Consider the following 22,404-nt stretch of genomic DNA (forward strand, 5'->3'; position numbering starts at 1 on the left):
TATGGACTTTTTTTTTTTTTTTTTTTTGGCTGTGTTGTGTCTTCGTTGCTGTGCGTGGGCTTTCTCTAGTTGTGGCTAGCGGGGGCTACTCTTTGTTGCAGTGAGCAGGCTTCTCATTGCGGTGGCTTCTCTGGTTGTGGAGCACAGGCTCTAGGCGCGTGGGCTTCAGTAGTTGCGGCATGCAGGCTCAGTAGTTGTGGCTCACGGGCTCTAGAGCACAGGCTCAGTAGTTGTGGTGCACAGGCTTAGTTGCTCCGTGGCATGTGGGATCTTCCCGGACCAGGGATCGAACCCATGTGCCCTGCATTGGCAGGCGGATTCTCAACCACTGCGCCACCAGCGAAACCCTGTTTGGACATTTAATAACATATTTTAGGTCACATTCTCTGTTTTATTTAAAGCTAGTTGAAGTTAGACCAACCATAGGTAGTTGAGAGGAAGGGGAATGAACTCCAAGAGCTGATCCTTTTGTCAGTAAAGCTACTCTGGTGATGAATAAATGATGAACCTGACCAAGGAGGGCCTTTTGGGGGGAAATGTGTCTTCCCCTAGTTGCCTGGAACCAATCAACATGCAGTCAGATTATCACACTCTCTGGATTGGGAGTTGTTTAAATTTCAGTTAGCCTGGCTTATGCTAGAAGACTGATCAGGCAAGAGAAATGAGCATCTCTAAGGAGTGGATGCAGAAAGAGATTTGAACACCTCATCATTATACTCATCCTAAAAAAGTCAAGATGTCTTCAAGCTGTAGTTGGTCCGTTGGAACTATAGTTCCTTCTGTTTTTGAAAATCTGTTCTAGGACCATTTGTTCCTCTACAACAGGAACCAGTATTCTGATTCTTGCTTTAAGGGCACGTGTGGTTCCTATTAAGTGTTGCCTCGCTTGCATGCAGGGATTGTGGTGATGTAGGAAAAAGGCTATTCTGAACATTTTTACCATTAGAATCTTTTCTTAAAATTAGTTTTTATTGGAATATAGTTACTTTACAATGTTGTATTCGTTTCTACTGTACAGCAAAATGAATCAGCTATACATATATATATTCCCTCTTTTTTGGATTTCCTTCCTATTTAGGTCACCACAGAGCATTGAGTAGAGTTCCCTGTGCTATACAGTAGGTTCTCATTAGTTATCTATTTTATACATAGTATCAGTAGTGTATATATGTCAATCTCAATCTCCCAATTCCTCTCACCCCCCCTTTTCCCTTTGTTATCCATATATTTGTTCTCTACGACTGTCTCTGTTTCTGCTTTGCAAATAAGATCATCTATACCATTTTTCTAGATTCCACATATATACATTAATATACAATATTTGTTTTTCTCTTTCTGACTTACTTCACTCTGTATGACAGTCTCTAGGTCCATCCACATCTGCAAATGACCCCAATTTTGTACCTTTTTATGGCTGAGTAATATTCCATTGTATATATGTACCACACCTACTTTATCCATTCCGCTGTTGATGGACAGGAATCTTTGTTTTGAAAAGATTTCCTTTGCCTTTTATCTCTGCTTATCTTTATTTAATCACAGTATCGGTCTGATGCCCTCTCATTCTCAAAGACTTAAGCATCTTTTCTTAGTAAATTGAAGGGCAGAGCTAGGAAGGCTGGAAGAATTGTTCCATGGGGAGAGGTTGAGGGCACTGCAGGCCTTTGTTTCCCTTATTGCTTACCTGCCTCATCTTCAACCCCTGGTTGTCCTGTGGACTCCAGGGCATATCTCCCTGGCTCTGATTTACCAGAGCCAGGCAGGGGTATCACTGCCTGTGCACCTACTGGAAAGGTGAAGAATATGTGAATTTGTCGATGGTAGCTGTGATTTCAGCCCCGGAAAAGTTAAGGTCCTTATCTTCATAAGGCTTTAGAGGCTTGCGAACTTACTGAGGCTCACTTTTTGTTTCTCATGCCATAAAATAATTGATTCAAACGTTATTAACCTCTCCCCCAGACCCTTTTGGGTAATCTTTTCTGTAATCCCAAATACTTTCTTTCTACTTTGAATGTGAACAAATGATTCTATGTATACTTTGCCATTGCTTCCGGAAACACATTTCATGGGGGAAACATCTTGATGTCACATCTTAGTTAAGGGGGACTAAGTGACTTGAGAAGCATGCTTTGGGCCTGCTTAGCAAGCCATAACTCATCTGGGGTCTGTGCCAATATGTGGTGTTATTAAGACTTTTTCATGATTGTATTAGTGTAAGACCGTGTTAACATTTATGTGGCATCACTAAAATTTAAATAGAGATAAATATAAAATACTGCAATTTAGTGTTTTGGTGGCAAGAAAGCTGCTGTATTCAAAAATGGTCTAGTCAGGATTTCGATGGCTCACTGGAGGGCAGTTACAGTGACAGCATGGTATAGTGCCAGAGCTTTTGGAAGCCAACAGCAGGCTCCTGAACATCGCGAAAATGTCAGTGTTTTATGCAAAGAGGAACTTGATGCAAGCTAAAAATATTTCTATGCAGAGAGGCAGGTTTCAGTGGTCTAGTCTGATATTCATTATTTATTCTTGATGTCCTAAGTATCGGTTCCGCAGCTCCCTACCTGCCCTTAGCATGCAGGTGTGCACACACATAGCATGCATGTATGCATATGTGCACGTACAAAATGATTGTGTGAGTTTGTTCTTTGTCAAGAGGGCATTCAAGGGGTAGTGAGCACGTTGGAATCATGGAGTCTCACGGTTTGGGGATCTTGTTTAGAAGTCATTCCTTCCAGTTTTCTGCTGATGAGCAGGAATATTGCTCAGTCAGTCCAGATGTTTGACTGTTTGGGAGGACTAGGTAGACCACTGTACCTAGAGTCAGAAAATCTAGGTTCAAGTCCAGTCTCTATCATTTCCTGGTTGTTTGCCTATGGGCAAGGGATTTTCACCTTTCTAAGCCTCACCTTTTTCATTTGTTAGCTAGAAGCAATAATCGGTTTCCTCTGCATTTCATAAGACTGAATGAACATGAAAGAACATAATATACAATAAGTCCTGTGAAAATGCTTATAAAGTACCTGTCAGTGATGTGGGGTATATCATCATGTTCATCGTGTGTCCTTTTTACTCTGAGTTTTCACTATAAGGCACTTCTTTTTCTTTTGTTTTTACAGTGCAGACCTTTGTCTTCCTCATTTTCTCTTCTATTAAGAGCTTGCATTCTACCACATGTATCTCTTGGTGTTAACCTTGCTGCTTCATGAGGGTATTTATTTGCCTACCTGAGTTAATTGCTTCATCAGGCCTCCACATACGTTCTGTGGATGGAGAGATCTCTTCTGTGGTGTTAAATGTGAAGCAGTTAATCCAAGATCAAGAAGAAAGAGTTGACATAAGTGTAATTGATGTGGCCACTCAGTGTTACGTGGCCACTGAAAGTTTGTTCCCTTTTTAAAATATTATTCACACTCATTATGGGTCACACACACATTCATTTTCTGCTGCCCATGTTTTTGTTGCCCATGTGCAAGGCAGGTCAGGCTCTTGCATAAGAAGATATGTAAAGATAGGGAGGTAGGAGTCTGATGCCTTTGGCATCTTCATCTTTCCTTTCTCCTTCCCTCTCCCTCCCTCCTTCCTTCTCCCTCCCTCCTTCCCTCTCCCTCCCTACTCCCCTCCTCCCCTCCTTCCCTCCTTCCCTTTCTCCTTTCTTCAAGTCAGATACTTTCAGTGGTCTTTCTGTGACCTGATTTCATCTCATGATGGCACGTGCCTGTGTTTGTCTACAGTCTGGCCTATGAGAAGTCTCTGGAATCCCGGGCAAGTTATTTGTGTTTCTGTGTTTGGGAAGACTCAGAAAGGCCTTGTGAATTTCAGAAGTCATGCAGCCTTCTGTAAACTCGTTTTGGTTTCACTTCTCAGCTAACTGGCTGCTTCCTTTTGTTTTCCACTATCTCCCTATCTGTAGCCTTTACCTTTTAACTGTCAGGAGTTAAATTATCAAGAAACTGGTATGCTTATCCCAGGGATCACTGGCTTTTGCTGTTCTCATGACCCTCCCTCAGTCACTTTTGGTGTTCTCTGTCCATCTTTAATAACTCACATTCTTATATGCATATGTATGAATTATTATGCAATTACATAGGCTTGTAAATGCTCACTGTATGCAGTCCTTTTGTTTGAACTGTCTGTAGTTTGCAGTGTGTCGTGAACCTATGCCTAGTACAGAAAGGGAGGTACATGTGCAGTCAGTCATAGTGTGATTATGGCCTCTTATGATGAATCCCTGGAACAGGATTACATTCTACCCTGTCTTCAACATCTTCATTGGAACCTCCTTAGGAAATATTGAGTTACATACATCTCTTTATAAAATGAATGTTTATCCCACTGCTGACCTTCACACTGTCACCCCATGCTTCGTTGGTTCTCTAGTTTTCTCCGTTGTACTCTTCCCACTGATATTTTACTAATTAATTTTAACCATTTGGCCAGTGTCAAATCATTGTGTCCTGTTTCCATCGGTTGGCCTCCAATTTCCAGATTTCTTTCCTGCCATCCCAGTGAACTTCAGGGCTCATCTGTATCTTCTCTGTCTTTCCTGATGGCTCTTGTGAGTTTGCTGGGGATCAGCATTCTTAATTCCATTGACCTTTACCTTTACTGCTGTCATCCAGTAGATATCTCGAAACTTGTTTCCGTTTTTTCCCCAACATTTCATGTTCTCTGCCCACCTCCATCATGTCTTCACATTTTCATCTCTCCTCTTAAATGTGGTTTTTATCCTCGTTGTGATCTCCAACCTCTGCATGCCCTCCTGTTCTCCCCTTTGCCGTCAGTGTTCCTTACTCTCTTGCCACTCTCTAGGCTCCTTCCTCTTAGCCCACAGATGTTCTCATTTACTTATCCACTGACCCCTGCCAGCCTTCCCTTCCAAACTTCTTGGAAGAGTAGACAAAAAGGGATCCAAATAAGTGCACATGAGATACCATCCCTGAAATTTTTCAATAGTATTTTTGCATTACTGACATCTCCATAACGTTTAACAATTTCGACCACTGCTTTCCTTTGGAAACTTTACTTCTTGGCTGCCATGTGATTGTAGTCCCTTGGTCTTGGATGTCTGTAATTAATTACTCCCTCCCCTTTTCTTTTTATGGCAACATCATCTTCTATCTCCTAATTATGGCAGCATCATCTTCTGTCTCCTAATCATCATCTTCTATCTCCTAATTCACCAAGATTATTATGGCCTTGTCCTTATTGTCTCTTCATTTTCTTCACCAATGGTCCTACCTATTCCCATGGTTTCAAATTCTACCTCATGTGGATGACTCCAATGTCTAAGTCCAGTCTTCCTCCTCAGGTCCTTTCCTCCATTTCTACCAGACTGTGTCATTGCACCTCAAACTCAGGGAGAAGAAAGTGGGATTCATTTTGCCTGTCTCATAAACTAGATTTTTCTTCCACTTTCTCTTTTTATCTATTCTTGGCCATATGATTGTCTTTGTTACCAAAATTTGAAGCTTTGGAGTGATATTTGAGCCTTCTTTCTCTCTATTTAGTTGTTTACTTGGTCACTGAGTCCTATGGATTTTTATTTTCATGATTGTTGTCTACTAAACAGAGATTTCCCTTTTATAAATCTATTTTAAGGAACCTTGATATTGTGAGGGCAGCAACATATTTAGGGAGGGGACTCTCTCTCCCAATGCTAGGAAATGAGCCCTGAATAGTCTAAACCAAGCATGGTAATGCCATTTTCTCTGGATGTAGATTGATTTAGAGATAAGCATGTGACCCAGTTCTGACCAATGAGACATAAAGAGATGTTTGCTGGGAAAGCTTCTGGGAAAGATTTTGTTCTCTTATAAAAAGAAAGATAGTAAAGAGACCTTGTCCACTTCTTTCTGCCTTGATTACAGTTGTTGGAGCTACAGCTGGCTTAGACCAGTGAGATGAGATGCACAAGGCAACATGTTGAGGAGGATAAAAGAGGGGAAGGACAGGAAACTAGCTCCTTTATGAATAGTTTAGCTACTATACCGGTTTTGGAACCATCTATTTCCATACTTTTGTTGTGAGAGATAGTCTTTTTTTAAAAAAACAGAAAACAAAAAACAATGTTAGTCATTATTCTGTTACTTGTTTCTGAACATATTCATATTAATAAATTTCAAAAATGTCTCTCACATCTTTTTTTTTTTTTTTTTTTTTTTTTTTTTTGCGGTATGCGGGCCTCTCACTGTTGTGGCCTCCCCCGTTGCGGAGCACAGGCTCCGGATGCGCAGGCCCAGCGGCCATGGCTCACGGGCCCAGCCGCTCCGCGGCATATGGGATCCTCCCAGACCGGGGCACGAACCCGTATCCCCTGCATCGGCAGGCGGACTCTCAACCACTGCGCCACCAGGGAGGCCCCTCTCACATCTTTAAAATTCCTTTTAAATACCCTTGCTTCTAAGGAGTATTGGGAGGGAGACGCAAGAGGGAGGGGATATGGGGATCTATGTATATGTATAGCTGATTCACTTTGTTATAAAGCAGAAACTAACACACCATTGTAAAGCAATTACTCCAATAAAGATGTTAAAAAAAAAACACCTAAATACCCTTGCTTCTTCTTAGCACTTATCTCAATTTGCAACTAAATATTTGTTTGATTACCTGTTACCTCTTGATAACCCCTGTTAGACAGTATAAGAGGGATAGGATTCATTTTCTATCTTAATCTTGCTGTCTCCCCAGTATATAGCACAGGACCTAGCATTGAGTGCTAGGAAATGATAATGAAACAATGAAAGAATAAAGTGATACCTAGGAAATGAAGTGTTTTTCAGATAGCATATGAGGGCTGAGTGGAGAATGCTGTCTTTATTAATGATGTAATAGTGGATGATTCAGATACCTCACCTTGACCCTTTAAAAATCTAAGGCCATGGAAACAGCACTCCCCACTCCTACCCCCAACCCGGCCCCGCAGCTGAAGGCCCAGAAAATAGAAGATTAGAGATTGGGATGAGGTCAGATGTTGGAAATGCCAGAATTTGAATAAAAGATCAAGTGCAACTCCTAGGACTAGTTCTGACCTCTTGACTCCATGACCTAATTTTTCACACTCCTCTAGTGACAGGGAGGTGCTCAAACCATTTTGTGTCTCATAAATTAATTAGCATATTAACCAGGTTGGCCTGGGCAGTTGGGTAGCCTTATAGCTTTTAAAGCTGCATTCAAAGTCTGGTTTCTTTTTTCAAATGGCAATTAATGACAAATGGAAAATGAGATCTAAGCCTGACCAGCTACCCTGAGTATTGAAGAAATCAAGGCTTCATTCTGAGGAGGGAAGCACCACTTTGCTTAATGAACTTGTCCCTTCTGCATTTCTTTTGAATCTGTCTCTGTAATGTTCCCCTGCCTCCTCCAGATTCTGTATGTGGCTGCTTTCAGATTTTTTCATTATTTACTACCTCCTCTTTAATTTCTTCCCTGCATAACTCCAGCCCACAAAGTTCTTTCCTTTCAACTTTATTAGCATTTGTTGTCTGGACTCCTAAACTATCTCTTTTATACATCTAATTCTCTATGTATGCCAGTTCTTTCCTCTGTTTTCCCAATAAAATAGTTTCTTGAGAGTGGAAGCTAGTACCTGGGTCTGTGGTACCCAGAACACCTTATAGAGGGTAAGTTTCATGTAGCTGCTTAGGGCATTCCACGGTACAAACTAAATGGTCCAGCACAAAAGCTGAAATCACCAAAAATCAGTGGGAGGAATGAAGCCAGGAAGAGCAGGGAAGCTCTTAATTTTTTGTTTTGTTTTATTTGTCCTCCAGTGAGTGTGTATTACATTTGTAATTAAAATTTAAACAATAAGTAACAAAGCAAAACAGAATTGGAAGACTTCTGTATCTAGCAAATGGTGGTTTACATTTCCCAAAAAGCATTTTTGGTTCACAGTACTTGAGGATGCTGGATCTATAACATATAAACATTTCCTTAAATGCTCAATTCAGCTGATAAGAAACTGTAGGGCCACTTCTTTGCATAACTAAAGGGGAAATAAATAACATATTCTTTTTAAAAAAATAAATAAATTTATTTATTTATTTTTGGCTGCGTTGGGTCTTCATTCCTGCGTGCGGGCTTTCTCTAGTTGCGGTGAGCTGGGGCTACTCTTCGTTGCGGTGCGCAGGCTTCTTATTGCGGTGGCTCCTCTTGCTGCGGAGCACAGGCTCTAGGCAGGTGGGCTTCAGTAGTTGTGGTGCATGGGCTTAGTTGTTCTGTGGCATGTGGAATCTTCCCAGACCAGGGCACTAACCTGTGTCCCCTGCATTGGCAGGTGGATTCTTAATCACTGCGCCACCAGGGAAGTCTCAACGTATTCTTTATGTGGTAGTCCTGCAAGAAATTGAGAGAAGTTCCAAAGACAAATATAATGGAAAGCACAAATTCTTAGAGATACGGAATGCTGAAAGTTATATCTGTTCTCAGGACACTTGTCATTCCCTAGTGGCCAAGATCTCTTGATATCAACAGGTGTTAAGCTGGGGGACAGGAGGTGAAAATTTCAGCCCATGAAAGGGAGAATTAGAAAAATGAAAATCTTCTACTCGAAAGGAGGTATTAAGGCATTTTGGCTGTGAACGGAAGGTAGAAAAATTTCCAAGAAAATTATTCACCCTTGAGTGCATTTGGGCTGGAAATCATACTCTTTTTGTGGCCTAAAAATCTCTAAGCTGAGAGTTTAGTCTAAAATAGTCTCGGTAAATAATAAACTAGAAAAAATATTTGCAACTTATATTACAGATATAACATTAATATTCCGATATATATAAAGAGCACCTAAAAATAGTGAGCACATTAGTAACCCTATAGAAAAATGGGATAGACACACACGGTTTGCAGAATAAAGGAAATGTAGATGGCTTAACCATATGAAAAAATGCTCAACCTCACTCATAAGAAGAGAAAGACCAATTAAAACTACACTGAGATACTGTTTTTCACCTATCAGGATAGTAGAGGTCCAAAAGTCGATAGCATATTCTGTTTGTGAAGCTGTGGGGAAATAGGCTCTTATACACTGGTGGGAGAACTTTAAAATGGAACAACCCTTACAGAAGGAAATTTGGCAATATCTAACAAAATTGCACACATATATTTACCCTTTGAAATATTATTCCTACTTCTAGAATTCTACCTCTATAATACACTGGTAAAGATATGAAAAAAACATATGTAAGCTCAAGGTTATTCATTATAGCACTATTTTTAATAGCAAAGATAGGAATCAGCCCAAATGTCCATCAGCAGGGAATTGGTTGAATAAATTATATAATTTATTCCATGGAGTGCTATAGAGTTATAGAAAAGATTGAAGAATGTTTTTGTATAATACAGAATATTTCTGTTGTGATATTTTCCAGGCTATATTGTTAAATGAAAAAAAAAAGGTAGAGAAAATTATGAAAAACTGCTATTAAGCATGTGCATGTGCTTATATTTTTAAAAAATGAAGGATAAATGCTATAGGGAGATAGACTTTGTGATCATGCAGATATTTTATGAATTTAAAAACTCAAAGTAATTACAAAAAATATTTTTCATAAAAATTGAGAACAAGATGAAACAACTGAATCTAGCTGTCTATAGAGTTGGTGGGATAATCACACAGGGAGGAACTCTTTTATGTGATTTTACAATCCAATAATTTGACTATACATCCCAATTTGGATGTATTTTAAAGACAAAAAATCTGTAGAACTTTTCAGAAATCCTATTGCTGACGGAAATGTTGGTGTTGTTATTCTCAGACTATTATGTGTATTGTGGGATAAAGCAGATGAATAATTATGCTGGTTTCTCTGAGAACCAGGATTTTCAACGTGCCAGAAGGGAGATACTGATGTAAAATTGAATATTGGGTAAAATCCCTCTTAGTCCTGATTTTGGATTGAAAGTATTAGTATGATTTCATGATGAATTTTTTCTTTAAAAAAGTATTTTTTTTAGCTCTGTTCACTGAAAGGATCTAGAAAAAAAGATGAACCTGATAACAGTGATCAACTGTGACTCCTAGATTGTATTTTCTAAATAACATTTCCCTCTAAAATAGCATTTTCCACTAAAAGGAACTGTGATTTCTTAAAGAAATAGCTCATTTCAAATCTGGAGTAAAACATTTGCAAAATGACCCTGGATATCTTGTCATAATCAAAAGCAAGGACATTCTCAAAGACTACTTGGGTCTTGTGTAAAGGACTCAGGGTTCAATGTGAAAAGGTTCCCATTGCCCATAGATGGGACTCTTGGAGTTTCAAGAAGGATAATAACTGCAATGAATTGAAGCAAATCAAATATGTTTAAATCCCCAAGTTCAACATGATACTTAAAAAAACAAATGAAACTTCACTGGTCATTTTTGAAGAGTGCTGGGTAGCAACCAATTCATAATCAAAAATAGCAAATAAATAGCAAATAAATAGAAACAATAAAGCATTTTCTGTTTATCTTGCCTTTCCAATATGAACTGAATCTCCGTGCACTCAACTAGTTGAGGGCAAGTTTATCTTTATAGAGAAACTTTAGCTAAAAAAGGAAGAGTGATGCAGTTAGAATATTACCTTTCTGTAACCTTTAATGAATTAATGGATCTTGGCAATGATCATCAATGGCTGCAAAAGAAAGGCAATCAAACATTATCTGCATTGTTGTGGATGATGTGGTGCACATCCAGTTATCCCTTTAGGACCAAGGCATTTATTCCCCCCAGGTCTGGGAGTGTTGGCTACGCAAGGCTCATGATTCAGTTCCTCCAAGAATTAATCCAGAAGGGAGCTGCCTTGCTCAAGGTTACGGCCCCTTCCTGGGGGTAGCCTGCTTCCAAATGACACAAAGTAGGGGTTCAAAGTGCTTCCACCCTTACCTCAAAGGAGACAACTCTGAAAGACCATCCTAACTCCAGAGCTCCCTGTGGGATCAGTTGAGCCCTCTTTTGCAATTGCCATCACAGTTCAGCTTCTCCCATTGCCTAATCCTGCTTCCCTCATCCCTCAGAGGTATTGTACCCAAGAATAGTCCCTAGTATACCTCTTGCCCACAAATCTTAAGAGTTTGTTTATTAGGGAACCTGACTCTGACATGCCTCCTGATAGAGGTAGACACCACTGCCCATGAAGTTGTCTTGATAGAAAATCAAATCTGAATCTGAGATCGAACTTCCAATTTAAAGGAAATTCTGGGGACAGCAGATATGTTAAATGATATAATGGACATGTAATCAGCAAAGTTCAGAATGTTGGAAACTGTAGAACTACTGGATTTTTCAACAATAAATTATAAGAAAAAGATGGAGGGAATGAAACCAGTAAATTAAAGGATACCTAAGATAAATATCAACCAGTTACACTGTATTTAGAGCCTGACCAAATCAACAATGTTAAAAAAAATTGTGAGATAATTGGGGCCATTTAAATAATTACTTGGTATTTGATAATATTAAGGAGTTTCTGTTAGACATTTTTAATGTGAAATGGTACTGTGGTTGTGTTTTTTAAAAAGAGTCATTTTAGAGAAACATAATGAATCATTTATGGGTAAGATGATAGTATGTCTGAGTTTTGCTTTATGCTTATCTGGAGGAAGTGGGGAAGTGGGTGGGTGGGGATATAGATGAAACAAGACTGGTCATGACTTCATAATTTTTAAAGCTGAGTGACAGATCCATGAAGGATTATTATACCATTCTCTGTACTTTAGTCTATAGATGAAAATTTCTGTAAGAAAAAGTTGTATGTGTTTTTTTTTTAATGTAGTTCCAAATTGGCAGAATTTCCAACTTACTGGTAGAAACAAATATAAACCCTTTTTGGAGGAACACATCTTAAATCTAGGCCTGAAAGCATCTCTACAAAGAAGAAAAAATTGCAATGATCATGAGCTTGCAAACAAACTATTACAAAGCACACACAAAAAATAAGGCATCGAGGGCTTCCCTGGTGGCGCAGTGGTTGAGAGTCCGCCTGCTGATGCAGGGGACACGGGTTCGTGCCCTGGTCCGGGAAGATCCCACATGCCGCGGAGCGGCTAGTCCCGTGAGCCATGGCTGCTCATCCTGTGCGTCCAGAGCCTGTGCTCCGCAACGGGAGAGGCCACAAAAGTGAGAGGCCTGCGTACCGAAAAAAGAAAGCATCGTGAGTAAAAGACAGCAGAAACAATGTAATCAGACCTGTAAAGCTACGGAGAGTAAAATTTTGAGGGTACAGTATGTAGAATAATTCTTTTAATATGTTTAAAGAAATAAAATATTTTATCAAATGTATGAGAATAACAGACTATCAAAAATAACATCCAGGAAGATTTGAAAAAGATCAAATAGAGCTTCTAGAAGTGGAAAATATAATAATTGCAGTTAGGACCACAAGAAGGCAGAGTAGAAGGATGTGCGCTCACTCCCTCTTGTGAGAGCACCAGAACCACAACTAACTGCTGAATAGTCATCGACAGGAAGACTCTGGAACTCACCAAAAAAGATACCCCTCATCCAAAGACAATGGAGAAGCTGCAGTGAGACAGTAGGAGGGGCACAATCACAGTAAAATCAAATCCCATAACTGCTGGGTGGGTGACTCACACACTGGAGAACACTTATACCACAGAAGTCCACCCACTGGAGTGAAGGTTCTGAGCCCCACATCAGGCTTCCCAACCTGGGGGTCCGGCAATGGGAGGAGGAATTCCTAGAGAATCAGGCTTCGAAGGCTGGCGGGATTTGACTGCAGGACTCTGACAGGACTGGGGGAAACAGAGACTCCACTCTTGGAGGGCACACACAAAGTAGTGTGCACATCAGGACCCAGGGGAAGGAGCAGTGACCCCAGGGGAGACTGAACCAGACCTACCTGCTAGTGTTGGAGGGTCTCGGGCAGAGGCGGGGGGGGGGGGTGGCTGTGGCTCACTATGGGGACAAGGACACTGGCAGCAGAAGTTCTGGGAAGTACTCCTTGGCGTGAGCCTTCCCAGAATCTGCCATTAGCCCCACCAAAGAGCAGGGTAGGCTCCAGTGTTGGGTCGCCTCAGGCCAAACAACCAACAGGGAGGGAACCCAGCCCCACCCATCAGCAGACAAGCAGATTAAAGTTTTACTCATCTCTGCCACCAGAGCACCAGCCAGCTCTACCCACCACCAGTCCCTCCAATCAGGAAACTTGCACAAGCCTCTTAGATAGCCTCATCCACCAGAGGGCAGACAGCAGAAGCAAAAAGAACTACAATCCTGCAGCCTATGGAACAAAAATCACATTCACAGAAAGACAGACAAGATGAAAAGGCGGAGGGCTATGTATCAGATGAAGGAACAAGATAAAATCCCAGAAAAACAACTAAATGAAGTGGAGATAGGCAACCTTCCAGAAAAAGAATTCAGAATAATGATACTGAAGATGATACAGGACCTTGGAAAAAGAATGGAGGCAAAGAGCAAGAAGATGCAAGAAATGTTTAACAAAGACCTAGAAGAATTAAAGAACAAACACCTAGAAGAATTAAAGAATAAACAAACAGAGATGAGCAATACAATAACTGAAATGAAAAATACACTAGAAGGAATCAATAGCAGAATAACTAAGGCAGAAGAACAGATAAGTGACCTGGAAGACAGCATGGTGGAATTCACTGCCGTGGAAAAGGATAAAAAAAAAAATAATGAAATGAAGACACCCTAAGAGACCTCTGGGACATTAAACGCGGAACAGAAGAAAGAAGAAATAATGAAAAGAAATGAAGACAGCCTAAGAGACCTCTGGGACAACATTAAACACAACAACATTCGCATTTTAGGGGTCCCAGAAGGAGAAGAGAGAGAGAAAGGACCCAAGAAAATATTTGAAGAGATTATAGTCGAAAACTTCCCTAACATGGGAAAGGAAATAGCCACCCAAGTCCAGGAAGCACAGAGAGTCCCAGGCAGGATAAATCCAAGGAGATACACACCGAGACACATAGTAATCAAATGGACAAGATTAAAGATGAAGAAAAGTCATTAAAAGCAACAAGAGAAAAACGACAGATAACATACACGGGAACTCCCATAAGGTTAACAGCTGATTTCTCAGCAGAACCTCTACAAGCGAGAAGGGAGTGGCACGATATATTTAAAGTCATGAAAGGGAAAAACCTACAACCAAAATTATTCTACCCGGCAAGGATCTCATTCAGATTCCATGGAGAAATCAAAAGCTTTACAGACAAGCAAGAGCTAAGAGAATTCAGCACCACCAAACCAGCTCTACAACAAATGCTAAAGGAACTCCCTAAGTGGGAAACACAAGAGAAGAAAAGGACCTACAAAAACAAACCCAAAACAATTAAGAAAATGGTCATAGGAACATACATATTGATAATTACCTTAACTGTGAATAGATTAAATGCTCAGACCAAAAGACACAGCCTTGCTGAATGGATACAAAAACAAGACCCAAATATGTGCTGTCTACAGTAGACCCACTTCAGACCTAGGGACACATACAGACTGAAAGTGAGGGGATGGAAAAAGATATTCCATGCAAATGGAAATCAAAAGAAAGCTGGAGTAGCAATACTCGTATCAGATAAAATAGACTTTAAAATAAAGAATGTTATAAGAGACAAGGAAGGATGCTACAAAATGATTAAGGGATCGATTCAAGTAGAAGATATACGAATTATAAATGCACCCAACATAGGAGCACCTCAATACATAAGGCAACTGCTAACAGCTGTAAAAGAGGAAATCGACAGTAACACAGTAATAGTGGGGGACTTTAACACCTCACTTACACCAATGGACATATCATCCAGACAGAAAATTAATAAGGAAGCACAAGCTTTAAATGACACAGTATACCAGGTAGATTTAATTGATATTTATAGGACATTCCCTCCGAAAACAGCAGATTACACTTGCTTCTCAAGTGCATACAGAACGTTCTCCATGGAGAGATCACATCTTGGGTCACAAATCAAGCCTTGGTAAATTTAAGAAAACTGAAATCATATCAAGCATCTTTTTGGACCACAATGCTAGGAGATTAGAAATAAATTACAGGGAAAAAACGTAAAAAACACAAACATATGGAGGTCAAACAATACGTTACTAAATAACCAAGAGATCACTGAAGAAATCAAAGAGGAAATCAAAAAATACCTAGAGACAAATGACAATGAAAACATGATGATCCAAAACCTGTGGGATGCAGCAAAAGCAGTTCTAAGAGGGAAGTTTATAGCAATACAATCCTACCTCAAGAAACAAGAAACATCTCAAATAAACAATCTAACCTTACACCTAAAGGAACTAGAGAAAGAAGAACAAACAAAACCGAAATTTAGTAGAAGGAAAGAAATCATAAAGATCAGAGCAGAAATAAATGAAATAGAAACAAGGAAAACAATAGCAAAGATCAGTAAAACTAAAAGCTGGTTCTTTGTGAAGATAAACAAAATTGATAAATCACTCGCCAGACTCATCAAGAAAAAGAGGGAGGGCTTCCCTGGTGGCACAGTGCTTGAGAATCTGCCTGCCAATGCAGGGGAAGCGGGTTCGTGCCCCAGTCCAGGAAGATCCCACATGTCGCAGAGCGGCTGGGCCCGTGAGCCATGGCCACTGAGCCTGCATGTCCGGAGCCTGTGCTCCACAATGGGAGAGGCCACAACTGTGAGATACCCGCGTACCACGAAAAATAATAATAATAATAAATAAAACCTCTGGAAATGGTCCTGAGGGTAAACAGCAAATAAAGAAACCTTTACTCACTGAAATCTACAAAATTTTGGTAAGAAAGGCAAGAGTCTGTGTCATTTGAACCAAGACAGCTTCTTCCCTCCCCACTTCCAGCTCAGTGAGGTAGAGACTCTACTCCAAACTGCTGCAGCCAGGAATGCGGGACTTCCTCTACCCCCAGCTCCCAGTTGGAGGGCTTCTTTCCTGGGAAGAGAAGAAATGTATCATTTCTCATCCTCCCCTGAGCTACCTGTAGCTAAAGCTAAGTTGTGATTGAGCGCATTCCAGAGCGCATTCTGGTGTTCCCTTTTTCTGTCCAATCTCCACTTGTGCAGTGAAGGCGCTACCTTTGGTGTGGAGCACTGAGAATCCTGGGACCCCATTCATCTTTTCCCTGGCTCATGAGGTGGTCCTTCTATGCTGGGAGAGGCAAGCTGACAGGACCTCCACTGCTGGCTTCTGTACTCCAATGCACTGAGCACTCAACTCCTGGATTAGGAGTGTCACTCAGAAGCTTGTCATTGTTCTGACTTCCAGCTCCAGAGCCCTGGCTCAAATTTTGCCTGGGGGGATGTGAGGCCATAAAACAGATCTCACCTCATCTCCTCCCAATGGAACTGACTTCATCTGCAACAGTGTGCAGAAGTTCAAACCTAAAGACACTGTAGCACTATTTCCAATAGCCAAGACATGGAAACAACCTAAATGTCCATCGACAGATGAATGGATAAAGAAGATGTGGCACATATATACAATGGAATATTACTCAGCCATAAAAATGAACGAAATTGAGTTATTTGTAATGAGGTGGATGGACCTTGAGTCTGTCATACAGAGTGAAGTAAGTCAGAAAGAGAAAAACATATACCGTATGCTAACACATATATATGGAACCTAAAAAAACGGTACTGATGAACCTAGTGGCAGGGCAGGAATAAAGACACAGACAGAGAGAACAGACTTGAGGACACGGAGGGAAGGGGAAGCTGGGATGCAGTGAGAGAGTAGCACTGACATATATACACTACCAAATGTAAAATGGATGGCTAGTGGGAAGGTGCTGCATAGCACAGGGAGATCAGCTCAATGCTTTGTGACGACCTAGAGGGGTGGGATAGGGAGGGGATATGGGGATATATGTATACATATAGCTGATTCAGTTCATTGTACAGCAGGAACTAATGCAACATTGTAAAGCAAAGTATTTATTGTAAATACTCCAATAAAGATATTTAAAAAGAAAAAGAAAAAAAGAACAGTGGAGGTTGTGTTAAAAGGCAGCTGGGAGGAGATTGATGGATTTTACAAAGAGGCACCAGCTAGATTGTACACCAGCTACTTTGCAGGAAGGAACCAGGGAGTAAGATAGTTGGGAGGAACCCTCCAGGGTGAGAACAAACATCAAACAGGGACCTCAGAAACTATTCCTTCAAAGGAGTCATACATTGATAGGATTAGTTTGTTGAACAATTTGTGCCCCAGGCATTGTTGAAGCAATAGAGCTCTTTATATTTTAGGGAATTAACCTTTTGTGTTACAAATATTTTTTCCAAGTTTGTCATTTCTCTTTCAACCTTACTTATGGTACTTGTACAAAAATTTTATTGATTTACAATGTGTTAATTTATGCTGTATAGCATAATGACTCAGTTATACTCATATATACATTCTTTTTTGTATTCTTCTCCTTTATGTTTTATCCCAGGAGATTGGCTATAGTTCCCTGTACTATACAGTAGGACCTTGTTGTTTATCCATTCTAAATGTGATAGTTTGCATCTACTAACCCCAAATTCCCAGTCCATCCCTCCCCACCATTGTACTTTTCTATATGGAAGTTAAAAATGTGTATTTTGACAAAATTGTTAATCTATTATGGTTTCTGTTTCTTTTTTTTTTTTTTTTTTTTTTGCGGTACGCGGGCCTCTCACTGTTGTGGCCTCTCCTGTTGCGGAGCACAGGCTCTGGACGCGCAGGCTCAGCGGCCATGGCTCACGGGCCTAGCCACTCCGCGGCATGTGGGATCTTCCCGGACCGGGGCATGAACCCGTGTCCCCTGCATCGGCAGGCGGATTCTCAAGCACTGCGCCACCAGGGAAGCCCTGGTTTCTGTTTCTTATGGCACATATAAAGCTGTTTATACACCAGGAGTATATAAATATTTTTTCTTCATATCATTTTTAAAATATGAGATATTTCAAACATAAAGAGTTTAGAAAATCTTACACTCACTACCCAGATTTAATAAACTAAAGTTTGCTATATTTGGTTAAGATTTCTTAAAGGAATAAAATATTAGATATAGTTAAAGACGCTTTTGTAATCCTTTCTATTTCCCTTTCTTCTTCCCAAGGTAACCACTGTTCTCAATTTTGTGTGTATCATATCTGTTTTTTATAGTTTATCATATATATCTGTCTTCATATCTGTGTGTGTCTGTATGGATGTATGTTTGTATTTAAGTTTTTGCCAATCTGATGGATGTGAAATTGTATCCCATCCTTTTTATTTCACTCTTCCCTGACTTCTAGAGAGATTGAATACATTTTCCCCCCCATAATTGGAATCGTACTGTATTTACTGTTCAGAAATTTCCTTCCTCCCTCCCTCCCTTCCCTTTTATTTTTTGCGGTACGCGGGCCTCTCACTGTTGTGGCCTCTCCCGTTGCGGAGCACAGGCTCTGGACGTGCAGACTCAGCAGCCATGGCTCACGGGCCTAGCTGCTCTGCGGCATGTGGGATCTTCCCTGACCGGGGCACAAACCCGTGTCCCCTGCATCGGCAGGCAGATTCTCAACCACTGCGCCACCAGGGAAGCCCCCTTCCTTTTTCTGATGAGTAAATTTTTTGTTTGTGCCATCAGGGCTGCACTTTTTTGAATTACTTCTTCACATCTTTTGCCTGATCTTCCATTGAGTCTTCTGTTTATTGCTTAGTGTTTTTTAAAAATATAAAATCTGTATACTTACATATAGTGTGTATATTTTCATGTCTATTATATGTAATCTATACTAATATTTTGTCAGTTATATGCATAGCAAATGTCTTCTAGTATGTGACTTGTTGTTTAGCATTGTTTATGTTGCCTTTTGTTATAGACATTCTAACGTATTTTTAGAAAGTCAAAATTACCACTTTTTGTTTATAGTTTCTTTTCTTTATATTTTAAGAAACTCTTTATTGCCTTGAATGTATAAAGATATTCTCTTATGTTACCTTCTAAGAGTATAAAGTTTGTTTTTTATAAATTTATTTATTTTGGGCCGCTTTGGGTCTTCATTGCTGTGCATGGGCTTTCTCTAGTTGCAGCGAGCAGGGGCTACTTTTCGTTGCAGTGCACAGGCTTCTCATTGTGGTGGCTTCTCTTTGTTGTGGAGCACGGGCTCTAGGTGTATGGGTTCCAGTGGTTGTGGCACTCAGGCTCAGCAGTTGTGGCTCACAGGCCCTAGAGTGAAGGCTCAGTAGTTGTGGCGCACAGGCTTAGTTGCTCTGTGACATGTGGGATCTTCCCAGACCAGGGCTCAAACCTGTGTTCCCTGCATTGGCAGGCGGATTCTTAACCACTGCGCCACCAGGGAGGTCCTGAGTATAAAGTTTTGACCCTTAGATTTTTTTTTTTTTTCCGGTACGCAGGCCTCTCACTGTTGTGGCCTCTCCCATTGCGGAGCACAGGCTCCGGATGCGCAGGCTTAGCGGCCATGGCTCACGGGCCCAGCTGCTCCGCGGCATGTGGGATCTTCCCGAACCGGGGCACGAACCTCTGTCCCCTGCAATGGCAAGCAGACTCTCAACCACTGCACCACCAGAGAGGCCCGACCCTTAGATTTTTATTCTAAAACTTATTTGCTCTATGCTGTGATACATAGATTTATTTTAGTTCTTACCATGTGGTCAACTAGTTGTCCTGGCACCATGTAATGAGTAATCTGTCTTTTCCCCAGTGAATTATAATGGTCCCTCTACTGTATACCAAGTTCCCCTGTTTATATGGGTTTGTATTCTGATCTGTTGGTCTCTTTTCCTATCCTTGTACCAATTTCATATTATTTCCATTACTGTAGCTTTATATGTTTCTATATCAGGTAAAACAGATCCTTTTTTCTTATTCTTCTTTAAAATTGCCTTGAATATTTTTGGCCCTTTACTCTTCCATATGGATTCTGGGCACACTCTGTCAGGGTCAACAAAAACTCTGGATATTTCCTTTAGAATTAAAGTAAATTTACAGATTAATTCGTGAGAATCAGCATATTTACACAGTTGTGTTCCTGTCTGTGAACATGACTTATCTTTCCACTTAGATGTTTTTAAAGCTTTTAATAATAATCTTTTAATAATTTTTCTACTTAGGTATTAAATATCTTTTGTTATCCCAAAGTACCTTACAGGAGTTGTTATTGTAAATAGGATTGTTTTCAAGTTTTCATTTTCTAATTTGTTGTTGCTGATGTATGATTAAAAAAAATTTTTTTATGATTAATTTTTATTATTTATTTTTTTATTTTTGGCTGTGTTGAGTCTTCGTTGCTGTGTACAGGCTTTCTCTAGTTGCGGCGAGCGGGGGCTACTCTTCACTGCAGTGCGCGGGCTTCTCATTGTGCTTGCTCCTCTTGTTGCGGAGCACAGACTCTAGGTGCGCAGGCTTCAGTAGTTGTGGCACGTGGGCTCAGTAGTTGTGGCTTACGGTCTCTAGAGCGCAGGCTCAGTAGTTGTGGCACACGGGCTTAGTTGCTCCGCAGCATGTGGGATCTTCCTGGACCAGGGCTTGAACCCATGTCCCCTGCATTGGCAGGCAGATTCTTAACCACTGCGCCACCAGGGAAGCCCAGTTTGCTGTTTTTTTAATCATGAATTTGTATTAGATTTTATTGATAATTTCTTATATCTGTAGAAGTGATTATATGATTTTGTTTCTGTTAATTTGCTGAAGTGATGAATTGCATTAGGAAGTTTTTCTACTGTTCTACTTGGCTGTGATGTGTTATCTTTAATATTTTGTTTGATTTAATTTGCTAATCCTTAATTAAGAATTTTAAAATCTGTGATTATAAATGATGTTGGTGATGTTTAATTTTTTTGGGTTATACTAGTCTTTTTTTTTTTTTGTGGTACGTGGGCCTCTCACTGTTGTGGCCTCTCCCGTTGTGGGGCACAGGCTTAGCGGCCATGGCTCACGGGCCCAGCCGCTCCGTGGGATGTGGGATCTTCCTGGACCGGGGCACGAACCCGTGTTCCCTGCATCGGCAGGCAGACTCTCAACCACTGCGCCACCAGGGAAGCCCGACACTTAAGTCTTTTTTTTTTTTTTTTTTTTTTTTGAGGTACGCGGGCCTTTCACTGTTGTGGTCTCTCCCTTTGCGGAGCACAGGCTCCGGACGCGCAGGCTCAGCGACCATGGCTCACGGGCCCAGCCGCTCCGCGGCATGTGGGATCCTCCCAGACCAGGACTCGAACCCGTGTCCCCTGCATCAGCAGGCGGACTCCCAACCACTGTGCCACCAGGGAAGCCCGACACTTAAGTCTTTTAAGGAGGATCTTAAAAGCTGGCAAATGATGCTCCTGTTTATACCCTGTTGGCCAAAATGTAGTCTTTTTACTTGTACTTTATTTGCCCAGCAAAAATTTGGCTGCGGTGGAATTTGGGTGCTCTGGGATAGTTAAGCATAAAATTATCTCTTTTCTTTTTGGGGGGATTTGAGAAATTACCAAAGACTCAGTTTCTTTTCTGTAGAATGGGGAGAACTTGAAGAGCACAGTATGCCAGAGAGAACTGAACTAACCTGGACCAGGTACAATGTGGATATGAGGAAGGCTGGTTGTGGAAAAGGAGCCTGCTAGGGGCAGGGGCTTTACATATTTTGTTTCATTTAGTCCTTGCAACAACTCTTGCTGTGGGTAATAGTATTCTGGCTTTACAGAAGAGGGTACTTGCCCAAGGACTCTCAGATGATTTATGGGAGGGCTACCCTTTAAAACCAGGTCTTTGATGTCAAAGCCCATGTTCTTTCTTTAGTTTGAAGAGTTAAGACTCCCACAGAAAGGGCTATGCCTCTAAGGGTCTTTAGACCCTTAGTCTTTTTATTCATCAGTCATGGAAGCTCTTGGCTTTGATATTTTGAGGTTGCAGGGAATGAGATGGGGAAGTAACAGGTGAGGCTTATGGAAAGGTCTCTATTAAGGCTAGCAGCTATAGCCAACACAGGATGTGACTTGGTAAGTGTTCTGTACCTTCCTTTCTTTCCATGATCTGCTTATACATTAGTATGAGGGTCCAATGGACACTGACTAGATTGAGCCTCATTAGGAATTTCATGGCCACAGGCTTTTTGCCCATTGCAAATGAACCCTGAAAACAGCTCTGACCAGCCTTTCCAGAAGTGGGGCTGCTCAGACTGGGCAAGCATGTTTCGAATTTTGCTACTCTGGTTCATTTTTCAGAACGGTCGAGCCCCTTCTGCGTGGTTTCTCTATGGGATTTAAGTCACAAGGTCAGAGATGAGGAACCTTCTCTTGTCATACTTCCTTTCTTCTCTGCCTCCCTTCAAGCACTTCTGAGTTATGTATTGAATTCTGATCAGTTAAGAGTTTTCTCTCCCACCCTTTCATCTGCGGGTAACAGTAGTCCATTACTTAAAGAGGAGAATCCATAAAGAGAAGGGGGAGGGCAATAATTGAAAGATGGCAGGAAATTTCGACCCTGTCCCCGC

At 40.9% G+C, this 22,404-nt stretch overlaps 1 protein-coding gene across 6 annotated transcripts in view; it reads left to right on the forward strand.

The window, feature by feature from the left end:
• The window catches only part of SIL1 (SIL1 nucleotide exchange factor), a 301,233-nt gene that overhangs the window by 235,929 nt on the left and 42,900 nt on the right, over nucleotides 1-22,404 (forward strand). The window lies entirely within an intron of this gene.

Source organism: Mesoplodon mirus (assembly GCF_964341445.2).
Source record: "Mesoplodon mirus genome assembly, chromosome: 5".
NCBI lineage: Eukaryota > Metazoa > Chordata > Mammalia > Artiodactyla > Ziphiidae > Mesoplodon > Mesoplodon mirus.